The following is an 18409-nucleotide window of genomic DNA, read 5'->3' on the forward strand; positions in this document are numbered from 1 at the left end:
CAGCAGTCACAGTGACTCAGCATACACACATCTGTTCACAATGGCAGCTCATTAATAACACATTTATCCAGGTTCAGGCCTATAAAAATTACAATATCCTGACAACTTCCTCTTGCAATGTGTGATAGAAATGGGGAAGAAACACAAAATAAAGCAAAAGGGGCAAAAAGGCAGGTGCATGCACAGAGACATCGGGCCCAGCTCCTGGAAGGGAAGCCGGGCTGCTGTGTTAGAAGATGGTGCAACAGGAGGAGGAGGAAAAGGCAGAGGCAGTTCCAGGTCAGGAGGTGATGGCAGCTGTGGGGCGTGTGAGCAGCACAGGGGCGGGAAACAGTAGGTTCCCCAAGTTGTCTTTCCAGGAGTAGGGGGGTGATTTGTGGTTAGCCACAAACCACGAACCATGCCGAACCACCAGTTTTCTGGTTCAAGCCTATCTCTAGCCATAACTACTCAGGCAGGATCCTTTCTTAGCCCTAGCTGGAGATAGCTGGCATTACCTGGGGGTCTCCCATCCAAATGCTCTTGAGTACAAACCCTGACTCCAATTAGCTTCTGCAACCAGATGGGATCAGTGTGTTCAAGGTGGCATAGTAGTGGCTAAGATGTTAAAACAGTGATCAGGGAACAGGGGTAAATTACCCAAAATGGGGTAAAAATGCAAATCCTGGGGGTAATGGGGATTGTCGCTGCAGGCATTTTACCCCCAGGCATTTTATTTCCGACGATGCTGTGTGTAGGTGGGCATTCCGCCGCGGGGAGAGCGAGCCCTGGCGAGGAACTGCACAGGGCACCTGCCTGTCCTCCTCACCTCCAAAGTGGGAGGGGGAGGGCAGTGGACCAGGCCAGCTGGACTCTTTGCCCGGCGGAGCCCTGGCCGGGGCTCTCCTTCCTACCTGCGCCCACCTGCCCAGTGCACTGTCAAGGAGGACCCCTTCCCACCCCGCCTCCCCTCAGCTCATGGCCAGTGGATCTGCCGGCCTTGCGGTGCCCGCCTCCTCTCTCCAAGGACGCACTTTCCCAGCAGTGTGGCAGCTCCAGACTGGCTGCGCCTGGACGGTGGCCACATGTCCCGGGCAAGCGCAGGAGGGGCAGGGGTCAGCCGTGGACAGCAAGAGCCGGGGGGGCGCATAATGTCAACGTAAATAATTTTTTTGGGGGGGGTAAAAGGTAAAAAAGTTCCCTGACCCCTGTGTTAAAAGTACTATGGCAACACTATCAAGGTTTGGTCTTTTTTGAGGGAGAGGAGAAGGTTTCACTTCTTCCTCTTCAACCCTTCATTAGACTTTGCTTTGTATTGGCAAACATCAAGAAAGCTTTCGAGTGGTAATATTGAGAGCAGACCCATTACCAAATGGAAGAGCTTTTTTATTCTAGGGTGAAGAGACTTCCATACTCTCTCTCTGTCTCTCTCTCTCTCTCTCTTCTTTTCTTTTCTTTCCCCGGTCATTTCTCCTCACTGGTTAGAGATACTTGATTTCCATTCATTTCCCGGCATTACTGTGGCGGCATTTAGCCTAGCTTTTGGCTTACACTAAAAGCATGTACTGGATAAAATAACATGGGCATTACCTGCAGCACTTGTGTTAAAATAGCTTTCACTTAAGGTGGGGTGGGCAGCCGAAAAAATAAAGCCTTTTGCACTGAGAGGAGAGAATGGAAGGCTTATCACCTGGCTATCGTGATTATTAGCCTAGTTTATTTTAAACTCTGCCCCCCCCCCAGGGGAAAAAAAGACTGCAACCAAAGAGAGCAGAGTAATGGCTTGGAAATTACTCAGATCAAAATGTTGTTGTATGCCGGATATTCTTTGCAGGCTTGAATCACCTTTTCCGTTCATTCTTGCAGCACTACTGCCTTCAAAGAAAGCTACCATTTCAATTTTCCATGCGATATTCAAGGTCCATATTGAAAACAAATGTCAGCCTTCTTTAGAATAACAACCTGGTGTTATTTTTTCCATAAGCAATTCTCTCCCCCATCCCCACCCCATTCGTTGCCTTTTAAACCTGATGTTTCCTCTGTCTGGTTTTATTAAGTGTGTGAAAAGGTAGGCAGTATGCCCAAATACTGAAAATGAAAGTTGGTCGAGCAACCCAAGCGGGGTGCACAAAATCCAGAAGTCCAACACCAAAGGAAAGAATGCTATATATGTGAAGGCAATTAGAGGCCATAGAGATACATTGCCTCCCAAAAAGAATCATTCATTTTCTTTCATGCACATACTTTTCTGGCGGGAGACACCAGGCCCCCACAGATTCAGGCTTAAGATGGCATAAAGTGTAAAGCTTCATGAATTTTAATAAACTCTCTTGCACTGATCAATCAGATACAGTTTTTGCAACACAATTTCCCTACAGGTGTGGGAAAGAGCTTCAGAATTCTGTGACTCCTAAGGTGAATATGGGTGACTGTTTCCTCAGGGCCGCTTGGTAAGAAGGTCGTCTGAGTTTATGTGCAACCACCCTTTTCAATAATTAAATCCAAATGCACTCACCACCCCACATGAGCAGTCCAACTTTATCCCTTTTCTCATTGCTTCTGTTACTGCCACAGTCTTTGAGGTTGAGGAATGTGAAGAGGGACAGACTATTATCCATGGGGTTCTCGACACATGGATTAGAATCTTGCTTTTCTGGGTTTCTAATTTACATGGAGAGTTCTCCCCCACCCAGATACAGAAAGCTGTCCCTTTCAGGCTGCGGCCCTGAATGCATACAAAGTTTGTGGAACCAAGGATGGAAGAGGTACAACTAGAAGGCTCCTTCAGCAGACCGGGGGTTGAGGAGCCCTGCTCTAGACAGCCTCTCCCAGTGGTTTCATGTAGATGTTAAACAGCATAGGGACACAGAACCCTGAGGGACACCACAGGTCAATGGTCAGGGTATCGAACAGGAGTTCCCCAGCACTGCCCTCTGGATCCTCCCCTCCAGAAAGGACTGGAGCCACTGTAAGACAATGCCTCCTAGTCCCATCCCAGAGAGATGGCCATGATCAATGGCATTGAAAGCGGCTGAGAGGTTCAGCATAACTAAGAGGGACTCACTCCCCCTGTCTAGTTCCTGTTGTAGGTCATCCACCAAGGGGGCCAAAGCAGTCTCCATCTCACATCCAGGCCTGTCATGATTATTGTTACATACAGCACTGATGTTACCTGTCTGTCATGGGTTTGGAGGGAAAGTTCCATCCTATGGGGAGTGGAAGGCGGGACATCAGGAGGAGGGGCTGTACTGTATATATATGTGGAGCGTGTGTGGAGAAGTTAGGAGAAGCTGGAGGAAAAGCTGAGAGAAGAAGCTTGAGTGGGAGTCTGTGTGTCAGACAGGGTACTACTGTGTGTCAGTCAGTACCAACCTGATAGGTTCAGGTGTCTGTATGGTTAGCCAGAACTGATAGGTTCAGGGTCTGTGCTTCAAGTTAAGTGTTCTGTGTGAACCAAACTGTGTGTATGTATGATTGAGACTAAGCCACGTTACTGTATCTTATTCACTTGATCCTTTTATTTTTCCCTGTGTGTTATTTAATAAACCTTGTTCTTTTATTTGTTAAAAATCCATCCCTGGTCTGTGTGACTTCTTATAGGGAATGGTTGGTGGCAGCTTAGTGAAACTGTGGCATATCCCAGTAGGTCTGGGATTGTCACAATTATTAGCCTAGTTTATTTTAAACTCTGGTATAAACACATTTTGCTCCCCTCTTCCCCTCCATGAAGGACCAGAGGAAGTGTTTAATATCTCAATATTGTGAAGTGAAGTGACTAACTGTCTTCTTAAGTTATGTTTGCAGCCTCTATCTTGGGATTTTGCTCTACAGACTCTGAAGTCACAATCTCTGGCCAGGACTTTTTATATTCCCTCACCTGCCCCAAGTAGTGCAATGCCTGGCATGAGAAGAGTACACAGGACTCAAACGTTCACCTGTTTTGTGTATTTTATGGTATAATAAATATGTTATCCATCCTTGGTTTTGTATAAGAACCACATGGCTTCCCCCTCCCCCCATCCCGTTTTCTGAGCCTTCTTATGGAAGAGGTTCCTTATGTCCCACATCCTCTATTTCTTTGTTTGTTTGTTTGCTTGCTTGTTTCTTTGCTTAAGGGTTTCCAGATGCTGTAATCTTGTCTTTAGTATTCCAACTCTTAAACAATATGGTTGCCCTTGTATTCCAGAAGCCGGCACGCCTGAGATTTCAAAGCTCTGCTTTGCTGATGCTGTTTTTACTAAAATCCTGAGATCCAGGGTTGGTGCAAATAGTGGCTCAGGCAGCTGGGAATCCACTAAGGCCACTACACTCAGACCAGGGGCTTGTCACTGGTAACACAACTCACAAACCCTTGCATGCTCAATTCCACTTCTGCTTCTCCCTCTTCCCCAAAATCCTTTTCCAGAAACCTAGTTTACAGCCGGAAATCTTTTTACATGTTGTTACGATTAAGCAACTGGGAGCCAGAAACTTTTGTTGATCCACTGCAAATCACCCAGAAAGCTACCAGTAGGTCTTGGTCTACCTTCTGCCAAACCCTCTTGCACACAGTAGGCCAGAAATGTACACACACAAAAAAAAGAATCCAAGAATATAGTTAGAGAAGAAGTTTTAAAAGAGGTCTTTCTCTGTGTGTGATGCTTAGATAGCAGGCTTGGCTTTGTTTAGTTTTCCCATTCAGGTATCTGAGTTATTTATAGTTCTACCACAGTTTATTTCATTAATTCAAAAGTTAATGCAGGCTTTCGTGCCTCTGCATCTAAAAAACAAAAACCTCCACACAAATCCCTGTTCTTTTCAAGATAAAATATGTAGTATATTATAGGCTCCATCATTGAGTTATGAGTTCATCTTCTGTTTTTATTGCCCTTTCTTTTCATGGAATCAATTAATGAAACTGATGAATGGTATTTAAGATTAAGGTAATGGGAGCATAAAGTAGCAATGGAACTATTTTGGATGCCATTGTTCCCTGTGAACCCTAATAAAACGCCAGCTTTTGAGCTATTTGTTTTCCAGAGTTCTTAAAGTGAGTGAAAAGAATGTTAATTGTCTCTTTGTTGACTTCTTTTGAAGCTCATTGGCATGACACTAGGAGATCTGACATCCCTTGTAGATACTTTAATCACATGAAAATATTACTGGTTCCTTGTTGTTGTTGTTATTGTTTAGTTGTTAAGTCATCTCCAACTCTTTGTGACCCTATGAACCAGAGCATGCCAGACCCTCCTATCTTCCACTGCCTCCCGGAGTTGGGTCAAATTCATGTTGGTAGCTTCGATGACACTATCCAACCATCTTGTCCTCTGTCGTTCCCTTCTCCTCTTGCCCTCACACTTTCCCAACGTCAGGGTCTTTTCCAGGGAGTCTTCTCTTCTCATGAGATGGCCAAAGTATTGGAGCCTCAGCTTCAGGATCTGTCCTTCCAGTGAACACTCAGGCTTGATTTCCTTCAGAATGGATAGGTTTGATCTCCTTGCAGTCCAGGGGACTCTCAAGAGTCTCCTCCAGCACCACAATTCAAAAGCATCAATTCTTTGGTGGTCAGCCTTCTTTATGGTCCAGCTCTCACTTCCATACATCGCTACTCGAAAAACCATAGCTTTGACTATGCTGACATTTGTCGGCAAGGTGATGTCTCTGATTTTTAAGATGCTGTCTAGGCTTACCATCGCTTTCCTCCCAAGAAGCAGGTGTCTTTTAATTTTGTGGCTGCTGTCATCATCTGCAGTGATCATGGAGCCCAACAAGGTAACATATGTCACAGCCTCTATATCTTCCCCTTCTGTTCACCAGGAAGTGATGGGACTGTGGCCATGATCTTAGTTTTTTTTTTTATGTTGAGCTTCAGACTACGGTATTTTTTGCACTCTCCTCTTTCACCCTCATTAAGAGGTTCTTTAATTCCTCCCCAGTTTACTGCCAGTCTGTAAAAATCAGGAATCCAGAGCTTCATGTGATAAAAAGTGATGAATGATCTCTAAACAAAGCCAAGACATTGGGACTGTGCTTTATTCCCAAAGACAATTGGATGAGCAAAGCCACCATCTCTCTAGTTGATCCTTGCCTATCATGGTTTGTTAAAGAAATTTAGCTATACACTCAAATAATTAATGTGTCCCTGTCTGAGGGAGATCATTATGCAGCTTTTTCTAAAACAAACAAACAACCAAACACACACCTTACCGATGGAGGATATGAACAACCTTAGATCCATCACTAAGATTTCTTTTATCAGAAAGTTGTTTGAGAGGGTGTTTTAGAGATTCTTGAATAACACCGATAGTCTAGATCTATTTCAGGTAGGTTTCAGGCCACACCATGTGACTGGATTGGACCTGATTGCTCTGCAAGATAACCTTTTGTGGGAGTCTCACAAGGAAATGTAACCCTGTTTGTTTTCCTAGATCTCTCAGCTGCTTTTGATACTGTCGACCATGGTATCCTGCTGGAGTGGCTTTTGGGATTAGGAATTGGATGTCTGGTTCTCTGTTGTTTCTGGCCCTTTCTTGATGGCCACATCCAGAAAGTTCGGCTGGGGGGATGTGCATTCTATTTTATGGGGTTCGTCATGGCTCAATCATCTCTCCTATGCTCTTTCACATATATGTAAAGCTGTTGTGAGAGGTCATCCAGAGATTTGGGGTGCAGTATCATCAGTACGCTGATGACACATGGCTCTATCTCTCATTTGCTACTTCTCCAGTGATGCCATTAACTGGAGACCTTCAGTGAATTACATAGACCTTCAGTGAACACTACTAAGATTCTGGTCTTAATGTAGCCATGATTAATGTAAGCTTCATTTAGTCCTGTAGGATCACTCTAATTAAGTGTAGTCTGTCTTGAACTCATAGTCTCAACCTGATTGACCATGAGTTCTTTATTACAGTTCAGTATGGAATAAAAATCTGGGTTGAATGAATGGCTTAAGAGGGGCATGTGAAATATATGCAATGATGAGAACAGGGTGGTTCCAAGCACTAATCTGAGTTTCCCTTTTGACTGAAGACATCTAATAATGGAAGGGTTCTGTTTCATTTTTCACAGTACTTGACTGTCTGGGTTCATGTGAATGACAGTTCACACAAATCCTCCCCACCCCAACCCCATGTAATGAGCCAGACTCTGTTTATTTGGCTTTCAGAACTGAAGCTTCAGATTACATTTCCTGTCACAATATAGAAGCTTCAAGCCGCATTTCTAAACATTGCAAGCTGACTTTGGAGGAACAGAGTAGAAGTAATATCCATCTACTCAAGGCCACTGATTCATTACAGAGAACATTCAAAGCAAATAATAACATCTAGTTGGCCTTCCCATTCGAAAATAGAGCTATTGCTCTTTAAATGCAAAACATTTCAAGTGTGTTGCAAACAGAGGTAGGAAAAGCTACCGTATTTGCCAGCGTACAAGATGACTTTTTGGACCTGAAAAACATGCCTCCAAGTGGGGGGGGTCGTCTTGTACGCCGGGTGCATGTCTAGCAAACCCTCCCTCTCTCCCAGCGAAGTCACTTACCTGGTAGTAAGACCCAGTAGAGCCCCGCTCCTAGCCTGGGAACAGCCTGACTCTAGCGCTGAACAGCTGACTGTGGAAACAGCAGAGAGGCGGCAGCCATTTTCAGATGCGACCACATGGCTGCTGCCTCTCCAAAATGGCAGCCGCCTCCAAAAAGGAACCAAAAGGGGCAAAAGGAACTCTTCCCATGATGCAGCCAAAGCAGAATCAGACATGCGGAAGAGGGGGTAGTCTTATACAGCAAGTATATAACAAACTCTACATTCTGAGTAGGAATGTTGGGGGGCCGTCTTATACTCCCAGTCGCCTTATACACCGGCAAATACAGTACTTTTCTGGACCACAATCCCCAGAATCCCACAGCCAGCCCCTAAGAATTCCAAGTGCTGATCACAAGTGAATGCACAGCCCAAGCACATGGTGCTGCTAGGTTCAGAGAAGTTGTGTGTTTTACTACATGTCGTAATGATGTCAGAGGCTTTTGGAATCAATGGCCCTGTGCTGTACTAGTATTTTATCCATTTTTCTCTTCTTTCCCACTGAAAGAGATGGGAAAAACTACTCTGTGTCTGGATTCAAGTGTACTAGAGATGGCATATGATTCTCTCCCTCCCTCCCTCCCTCTCTCTTTCTTTTCTCTCACCTCATTCTGATGTCTTAGAAAACTCCAATGACTCAATCTAATTCAGGTCTCCACTTGTGCCACAGAAGTTCCCATGCTTCTTCTTCCGCTATCAGGTTACCACACATCCTTTGAAATATGCTCCAGATTATCCCCCAGTCATCCAGAGCACATTTGGACTATAACAGGCTGATGGAATTCAGTCTCTTAGTGGTCTATCTTGCTGGAGGAAGATCATTCTAACAAATTGGGTCCTTTTGGGGAGAAAAGCAGGATAGAAATGTTTTAAATAAATAAAATAATAAATAGGTAAAAGTAAAGGTTCCCCTTGACAATTTGTCCAGTCGTGTCCGACTCTAGGGGGAGGTGCTCATCTCCGTTTCCAACCCATAGAGCTAGTGTTTATCAAAAGACAATCTTCCGTGGTCATGTGGCCAGTGCGACTAGACACGGAACGCCGTTACCTTCCCACTGTGGTGGTACCTATTTATCTACTCACATTTTGCATTTTGCATGCTTTTGAACTGCTAGGTTGGCAGGAGCTGGGACAAGCCATGGGGGCTCACTCCGTTGCGTGGATTCGATCTTACGACTGCTGGTCTTCTGACCTTGCAGCACAGAAGCTTCTGTGGTTTAACCCGCAGCGCCACCACGTCCCTAATAATAAATAAGTTGCTTAATTTTCATGCCTGTCCAACAGCCACTTGAAATGTTGGTGGAAGCTAGAGAAGGAATGAATGAAGGAACGAAAGGAGGGAGGGAGAGAAAATAATCTAAGTTTTTTTGGATAAAATAGCTGTAAGGTGATATTTCTGACAAATCTAACTCTACAGAATATGTTTTCAGGTGCATTATTTACAGTCCAAAAGAACATCCATTCATGGAAACAAAATATCTGCTTGATTATAAATACAGCTGTAGCCAAACCATCTCATTGGAGTATTCTCTTACTGGGGACAAATCACACTATATGATATGAGTTGGACAATAGTCCCTATAATCCTATGCACTTCTAACCAAATGTAAGTCCCATTGAGTGCAATGGGACTTATTCCAGGGCTCTCAGCTTTTGATTCACTTCCTGGAACTTGCCAGGGGACGTCTAAAGAAAATTCATTCAGATAATAGCCTTAAATAAAGAAAATGTGAAGAGCACTTTGGGTAACATTTCTACAAAGTGGCACTAAATAATAAGGCATTTCTGTAATTACAGTGCATTCATCATTGCAATAAATCATTTGACTCCAGCATACTGCAGGTAAAAGGCCTCACAGTTTATTTCAGATCGTACATCAGACGCTTGCTATTGTCCTTTCCCCATTGGAGTCTATGGCAACTCTCCCATTTTATTCAGTGGAAGGAGATTTAAACCTGATTTTATTTTAAGTATCAGCAAGTCTAAAGAGTTTCTTTCTTTCTTTTTTAGACACACTTGCAAATGATGGAATAATGCCTTGAAATTCAGTATTATGTCTAGCTGGTAACTCATTGTTGAGTAAGCCTTCCTTGATTGCTCTGCTGGGCATCCAGTGGACAAAATACAGAGAGATTCCCTTCAAGCAATGAAGAGCATTTTGAAATACCAGTATAGGCTTCTTTTGAAACCAGACAAGAATCGGTCAACACATCCTTCTCAGCAAGGCAAGAAAATAGTCACCAGCTGAGTAAAGCCTCTGGATGACATGATGATGGATGGCCAGATGGTTTCAATCACAAAAAAAAAGGAACCAGCTAGCCTAAAACAGTAGGGCACAGTTCTTGGGATGTAGTACAATGACCTAGTCAAAAATGGCCGGATGAGGAAAGCCAAGAAATGTAAGAGTGATTTTGCCGACTTTCGTAATGCTTTTTTTTCTTCTTGAAAGAGAAAATGGAAAGCCATGCATGAAGGCAATGCAACTTGAACCTGTCTATCACCCTGTTCCGGCACAACCACAAACAGTTATCACAGCTGTAACATCTTATTTGGAAAGCAAGGTGCAAAATTTGGCTTGGGGTAGCTTCCTAAACCAATAGAACACCTACCATCATGGGACATAGCTATAATATGCTCTTTCTAGAAACAGATACCACAGAGACAAATTGCAAAATTATTTGTAAAATGTAGCTGCAATATAATCCTTTCCACTCAAGGGACCACAAAAGTCTGATTTTACACAAGGAGCATAGAGTGGATTATGAGCGAAAGATCCAGAGACTGAAGGAAAATACATGAGGTGTTTATAGATATACTGTTTCAAGTGAATGAACTTTGTTTCTAGGATTTTCATAGCTTCATCATTGGCTATGGCTACTGAGGCTGATTTACCTAACATGAAGGATTTTCTAATACTTGGAATGCAAAGGTCAAATCAGGTAACATGTCATTTGAATGTGAAAATAATTACACAGAGTTTCATGCCTGAATGAGTGGTCAGACTTGCAAATGAAGCCTATGCTTATCCCTCAATGACAATAATTAAAAAGATAATTTAAAAAGCTACCAAGATGTGGAGTGGGGAAACTCATGCTAGGACAATCAGAGATCTCTTATCACATGAGGCATTCCTGCTACTAACAAAATGAATCTGTGTTCAATCTTAAAACACAATTACCTTCACTAAAAGAATCTGACAGCAGTATGTGCTGGACATGAGCTAAAAAGGTGTTTTGAATTTAGCCAAAGGTATTTTTAGAACTAAAACTGAAAAATTTTCACTCATAATTTCATTGTATTTCTCCAAATCTCCCATTTATTATTGCCCCATTGTTTGTCTGGATCAGTTCACAAGACTTTGTTTTTCTTTATGGTGTGGATTTTCATAAGCTTTTTTCCTATGCATTTCATCCATTGAATGAACTATTTTTGTATTTTTTTCACTGTACACATTTATCGCCATTTGCATTTTTAAATGTATTCATGGGCTTATGCTCATTTTTATTTATCTCTAATATACTATAAGCTATGGTTTTTCCAGTAGCGACGTATGGAAGTGAGAGCTGGACTATAAAGAAGGCTGATTGCTGAAGAATTGATGTTTTTCAATTGCGGTGCCGGAGGAGACTCTTGAGAGTCCCCTAGAATGCAAAGAGAACAAACCTATCAATTCTAAAGGAAATCAACCCTGAGTGCTCATTGGAAGGACAGATCCTGAAGCTGAGGCTCCAATACTTTGGCCATCTCATGAGAAGAGAAGACTCCCTGGAAAAGACCTTGATGTTGGGAAAGTGTGAGGGCAAGAGGAGAAGGGGACGACAGAGGACGAGATGGATGGACAGTGTCATCGAAGCTACCAACATGATTTTGACCAACTCCAGGAGGCAGTGGAAGACAGGAGGGCCTAGCATTCTGTGGTCCATGGGGTCACAAAGAGTTGGACATGACTTAATGACTAAACAACAACAACAATATACTGTAAGTCCCAAACATATGCACATTTCTGAAATAAATGTTTGGTTCTACAGATGCAGGGAACTATGTGGGTAGGGACTCCTCCCCATCTCCTGTTTGGAGAGAGATGAGCAGTTCAGGAACACCTCTCACATGGCCCACGTGATCAGGCTAAAGTTCAGAATGGTTCCCTATATAAGGTGGCCCCTTTTGTGAGCTGCTTGGCTCACTGGCCAGCCCTGTAGTCCTAGTGGAAGACTAGTCAGTTGCTTTGGGGACAGATTAGGAATTTTTGGCCCTTTCAACTGACTGACACATTGAATGTGGGACATTTTTGCCTGTCTCAAACTGATTGGACATATATGGGCAGATTAGAGGTGATGCCATGATTAAAAGGGTCACACTGGTGCGAGCTCGTAGGTGCTTTTTGGTGAGTTTCCAAGGGACCCCTGGGGCCCAAGTCTCAGCACCATGGATCCCAAGATTTGGTTGTCAGGATGGAGGATGGAAGGTGGGCTAGACCTGACCATGGCCCGTGTAAGGTCACAAGGCTTGAGCGGGCAATATCTGGGGAAGGTCACCAAGTCTTTTGCTGGTGATGAACATGAGATCTCTAGAGAATAGCATGGTTCTGATGCTTGGGACTCACCTATGTAGGCTCAGTAGTGGAGATCAGGTGGAACCTCTGGATCCTTACTACACTACAGCAGGCCCCTCTGCAGGAGGTGGAAGGTTACAATTCATTGAATTGAGCCTTAGTCAAATCCATCACTTGTATCTCATTATTCCAGTCATGTGTGTGTGTGTGTGTGTGTGTGTGTGTGTGTGTGTGTGTGTGTGTGTGTGTGTGTGTGTGTGTGTGTGTGTGTGTGTGTGTGTGTGTGTGTGTTCATGCACATATACAAAGTGTGCTTTTTCCCACAAGTCTCAGCAATGCAAAATCGATATTTTTGTTGAGCATTTTGATTCCAGTGAAATTGTTTTCTGTTCTCTTTTAGAACTGACTAACTAGCAGACACAGACTTGAGTTCCACAGATATTTTTCTTCCTTTGGCACTGAAACTACTAAGAAATCACTATTACCTACATGGATATCTTATTACATTAGCTCCCAGCAGCAGATTTAACTAACATTTTCAACTTTCCAATGTGTTCTGCTTTCAAGAAAAGAACTTTTTCTGGAACTTTTTATTGCTCAAAGAAGGAAAGCAGAAAACAATTTAGTATATGTCAATTTGCCAATTTGATCTAAACCAATTTGACACTTTGACTGTCTTTGCAATTCCATTCAGTTTGCTTAAGGAAATGGCTAACTTTGTGCATCAATACCAGCATTTTTCTCTGAAACTGGTCTGTTAATTTTAAAAAAGTCCATAGCTGGTTTTAATTGCAACACCTACTACCTTTAACTGTGATCATTCTTCTACCCTATATTATACAAACTCCTGCACACTTTGCTCAGCTTTGAGAAAAGAAGACTGAGGTGAGATGTGATGGCATACACAGAAGAGGCAGGATCACATTGTTAGAGGAATATGACAAAGGAACCAATTACCTCAGGTGTACCTTTAGAAGTGTTTCTCCTAGGTTTTCTTTGTATCACAAGGCCTTTCTCTACATTCTTCAAAAAGAGGTCACCGATCACACAATTCGTTTTTTCAGGAATGTAAGAATGTGCTGATAATTACAATTACTATGTTCTCAGTGATGAGGCAAAGGGATTCTAAAGTGACAAAACAGGAAGCAGAGGATGAAGGTGAATTAACGGGTCTCGAAGAGGCCTATCCTAAGTACCAGGCCAAATTTCGAAGTATATAGGGAGCTAGTCTTAATGCCTAGTTTTGTGGATCTAGGCTCTAGATGCCTGTCAGCTAATTGTCAGTTTATTTTGTTGTTGTTTATTTGTTAAGTTGTGTCAAATTCTTCATGACCCATGGACCAGAGCATGCCAGGCCCTCCTTTCTTCTACTGCCTCCTGGAGTTTGGTCAAATGTGTCAGTTTATAGGGTGGTATATAAGCGAAAAGCAAAGTGTTCTGCTTATATACCACCCTATGGCAGTTAAAGCACTCTCTGGGCAGTTTACAACATAACCATGCAGATTACACATGGTTGCCCACCTCCCACCCTGAGACAAGCTGGGTACTCAATTGACCAATCTTGTAAGGATGGAAGGCTGAGTCAACTTCAAGCCCGGGATTGAACTCAGGTTGTGAGCAGAGTCTTCACTGAAGTATTGTAGTTTAACCACTGCACCATGATGCTATAAGAATTTATAACTGAGATTTTGCTTCCATACTCAGTGAGTGGTTAAGGAAACTGAACAGCAAAAAAATTATAAATCTATCATAAATATTACAAAAAAGGTGTAAGAATACAATCAAATAATCCAGCCCTTATAATTAAGGGCTGGAAAACACTGCAGCAGCATAGGTAAAGATGAGTTAGATTAAGACTAGAGGTGGTGATGAATATAAAAACGATCGACTTTTTTGATGAAAATAGCCAATTCGTTCAATATTTGTCCCTTCATATTTGTGGGTTCCAGAGACACCCACGGATATGAAGGGATGAATATTACCCATTTTTATTTGTCCTTCATATTACCAACCCCCGCAAAAAACAAAAAACAAAAAAACATTCTGCCTACCCGCCACCAATAAAAAAAACACAAAAAACCCAAACCACCACCATTCTGCCTACCAGCTGCTGATTAATTGATTAGCAGCCGATAGGCAGTCAGCCCCCAACTCCACAGCTGACCCCCCAACCCCTTCCTTTCCCTTCCTTAGCCCTCCCCCACTACCGCCAACAACCCTTACTTTAAAAAAAAAAAAACAACAACCCACCATTCTGCCTATGGGCCACTAATCAGCTGATCAGTGGCAGCTAGGCAGTCATCCCCCCACAGCCACCCAACCCCACAGCTGACCCCCACCCCCTTACTGAGGGGTCTCCTTCTGGCCCCCCAGCCATGTCGTGTACAAAGGAAGACTGGCTGCCCTTTGCAAAGATGGCAGCTATGGATTCATTTAGAGTAGGGAAGCTGCAGCTGCCATCTTTGCAAAGAGCAGCCTGAATTTCCTTAAGGCAGAGCAAGGGGGAGTAGGCTGTGGGGTTGAGTAGCTGTGGGCAGGTTGGCTGCCTATCTGCCACCGATCAGCTGACTGGCAGCCAGTAGGCAGAATGTTGTTTTTGTTGTTTTAAATAGGAAGAGGGTGTCAGTGCATGGGGGGGGCTAAGGTAGGGAGAGGAAGGGGGTTGGGGGTAGGCTGTGTGATTGGATAGCTGTGGGGGGTGGCTGCCTAGCTGACGCTGATCAGCTGATTAGTGGCCCATAGGCAGAATGGTGGGGTGTTTTTTAAAAAAAGTAAGCGTTGGTGGGAGTGGGGGAGGGCTAAGGAAGGGAAAGGAAGGGGTTGGGGGGTCAGCTGTGGAGTTGGGTATCTCTTGGGGGGTGGTAGGCAGAATGGTGGTGGTTTGGGTTTTTTTTTGTAACAGGAAGGGGGGTTGGCAGGGCTAGGAGGTGGAGGGGGCATCGGGGTGTTTTTTTAATAACCCTCTACGAAATGACAAATTACTTCATTATTCATCACTTCATGGGGGCAACTTCGTGCTTCATGAGTCATCAGCTTTTGACAACTCATGAAGCGGGATGACCCGCCAAAATGGTGAGTCGTCCCATCTGTAATTAAGACATATCAAGCCAATGGGTTAAAGTCCATCAAGAACAAAACATGTTGTTTGAAGATATAGGTCAAACTAGATTATATACATGGCAACTGGACTTCTTTCTTATTAGGCTGAAACATTTTGCTACTCATCCAAGGAACTTCTTCAGTCTGAGAAGAGTTGGTAGGAGACCCCTGATATATTGTCCACATTGGTTTCACTTTCCCTGGTCTGAATAGGCTTGTTAGATGGACAAAGGATCAGGAAGGGGGGCTGAGTGAAAATCCCACTTCTGCAGTCCTTCTCCACCCATTGTCATGGGTTATTAACAATTGTGGTCCTTCTGGTGGATGTGGTCCTGATCTTTCTGGGGCAGATGAAAGGGCAGCAAGATAAATAGGAGACAGATTGTGTCTAAGGCTCCAGCCCTGTTGAGTGAGAGATTTTCTATATGTACATGTATGGCCCCCCCGACCCCTCTCTCAAACCACCTATCTTCTTGGTCCAAAATGAGTACATCTTGGTCATCAAATGAGTGAGAATGGGTGAAGAAGAACTATAGAAGTGGACTTTTCACTCTCCCTCCCATCCTTTATCCATCTAATGAGCCTATTCAGACCAAGGGGAAATGGAACCAACATGGAGGATATATCAGGGGTCTCCTACCAACACTCCTCAGACTGAAGAAGATACTTGGATATGTAGTGAAATGTTTCAACCTAATAAGAAAGAAATCCAGTTGCCATGACTCAACATTCAGATAACCTCATCTGGATGACTGAGAATCGTCACATATAGATGATATACAGTTGGCATGTATTTAGAAATGCTGCTCCCTCCAGTGGTGAAAGACATCTGCTTGTCATAATACATGCTTTTTCTCAAAATTTGATATCATATTTTGTCACGCTTTGTTTTCTGATTGGTCACTGAAAGGTAAACACATGTTTTCTTTAGAAGTTTAACCACTGAAGCATTTTTCTCCAGGAAAGGCTATTGTCGAAGGGAAATGAAGCAGTGCTGGAAATACACATACCTCTTGAAGTCCCATCTGATCCTCAGAAAGTATGCTATAGAAAATTCCCTCAGGAAAAACTAGGTACTGTTGCCAAAAAGGCTGTTTCCTAAGTCTCCACTGACCACCAACTAACAGAGCTCTAAGTAGCACTTTTGAATTGTGGTGCTGGAGGAGACTCTTGACAGTCCCCTGGACTGTAAGGAGATCAAACCTGTCCATTCTGAAGGAAATCAACCCTGAGTGCTCACTGGAAGGACAGATCCTGAAGCTGAGGCTCCAATACTTTGGCCATCTCATGAGAAAAGAAGACCCCCTGGAAAAATCCTGATGTTGGGAAAGTGTGAAGTCAAGAGGAGAAGGGGACGACAGAGGGCGAGATGGATGGACAGTGTCGTCGAAGTGACCAAGATGAATTTGATCAAACTCCGGGAAGCAGTGGAAGACAGGAAGGCCTGGCGTGCTCTGGTCCATGGGGTCACGAAGAGTCGGACATGACTTAACTATTAAATAACAACAACAACTAGCACTTTTGTCCACTGGAGCAACTGAAGTGTTTCCCACACACCCAATAGGCATGATTCTCTCGCCCCCCGCCCCCCACATACTAGAAAAATGAGAAGAATGTAATTCCACCCTTACCCCCAAAGAAGAAAGAATTTATCCTTTCATGAAAAAAGATAAAGGAAATAGGGCAGAAAGTGTTGGCCTGCCCTCTTCACCTCCAACATTCATTGGTAGATTCACCTCTAGATTTTGGTGCTCTCTATAGTACAGTGGGTAGTTGCTCCACCCTAGTTATGACCCTGGTTAATGGATCAGGAGATGATAACTTCTCCCGAAGGCCCTACGTGGGGCTGCCTTTGAGGCTGACACGGAAACTTCAGGTGGTGCAGAATGCAGCAGCCAGGCTCCTTACAGGAGTGAGAAAATATCAACACATCTCTCCAATGCTGGCCGCATTGCATTGGCTGCCCATCTGTTTCCGTGTCAACTTCAAAGTTTTAATGCTTACTTATAAGGCCCTAAATGGTTTAGGACCTCGATATTTGGCGGAACGCCTCCTCCCACCAAGGTCTACCCGGATCACCCGCGCGAGTCAGGAGGTGAGGCTGGGGAGCCTGATGCCAAGAGAGGCCCGGAAGGAGAAGACACAAAACCGGGCCTTCTCGGCGGTGGCTCCTCGCCTCTGGAACAATCTCCCTCCAGCGATTTGCACAGCCCCCACGCTGGGCACCTTTAAAACCCAATTAAAAACATGGCTGTTTATTCAGGCCTTCCTTCCAGCCAACTCTTGATTTTTTCTTACTTTTCCTTTTTATTTTTACTGCTGTTCTTGTTTGATTATTATGTATTTGTCTATGTTTTATTATTTGATTTTATATTTGGAAGCCGCCTAGAGTGGTCCGGTGGGCCAGATAGGCGGGGTATAAATTAAATAAATAAATAAATAAATAAATAAATAAATAAATAAATAAATAAATAAATAAAGATTGGGGGGGGGAGACTAATATTACATCTAGAGGTGGGATATTTGTATTTGTCTCCTGGGGGAGATGAATACAAATATCACCACCACATGCGGCCAGGCCAATTGGACCTTCCCTCCAAAACTGGGCCATCCACTTAACGCTTGTGGAGCAGCACATGTAGCCATTGTTATTCGCGCCACACCAATCATGAAAGTAGCATGGCTGCTGACTAATCCAGCTGGGGGGGGGATGACAAGTGTCCCCACTCAGCTGCTTAGTGGTCAGCAGCATAGGGAGGTGGGAAAGCCCCGGATGGGCTATTTCCACAATTGGCGAGGCAAAAATGACAACTGCCCTGCACATTGTGGTGCAAGCAGTAAGTGGATGGCCCGTTTCTGAGGAAAGAGTCCAATTGGCCTGGCCACCTGTGGTGGTGATCTTTGTATTCCTCTCCCCTGGGAGAAGAATAGGAATATCCCATCTCTGATTACAGCACACACAGTCTTACTGGCAATACAATCTTCAGCCAGTTAAAGTTTTAAAAGTCAGTTGCAGGCTGATGCTAGAGTTTAAACTCAAGGACAATCCCAGCTTTAGTTGCTGTTTCCCTACAGCTTAACCTATAGAGTTTCTCTTCCTGCACACAAGAGGCTGAAAGAGCTCCTAACCTGCTAGAAACAAACTCTACATCAGTTCACATAATTCACACTAACTATCTGACTAGACTTAATGCATTGGCAGCTATAACCTTTATGGAAC

At 43.8% G+C, this 18409-nt stretch overlaps 1 long non-coding RNA gene across 1 annotated transcript in view; it reads right to left on the reverse strand.

The window, feature by feature from the left end:
* LOC144586060 (uncharacterized) overlaps positions 1-18409 on the reverse strand; it is a 175451-nt gene that overhangs the window by 145798 nt on the left and 11244 nt on the right. The window lies entirely within an intron of this gene.

This window comes from Pogona vitticeps, chromosome 1 (genome assembly GCF_051106095.1).
Source record: "Pogona vitticeps strain Pit_001003342236 chromosome 1, PviZW2.1, whole genome shotgun sequence".
Lineage (NCBI taxonomy): Eukaryota > Metazoa > Chordata > Lepidosauria > Squamata > Agamidae > Pogona > Pogona vitticeps.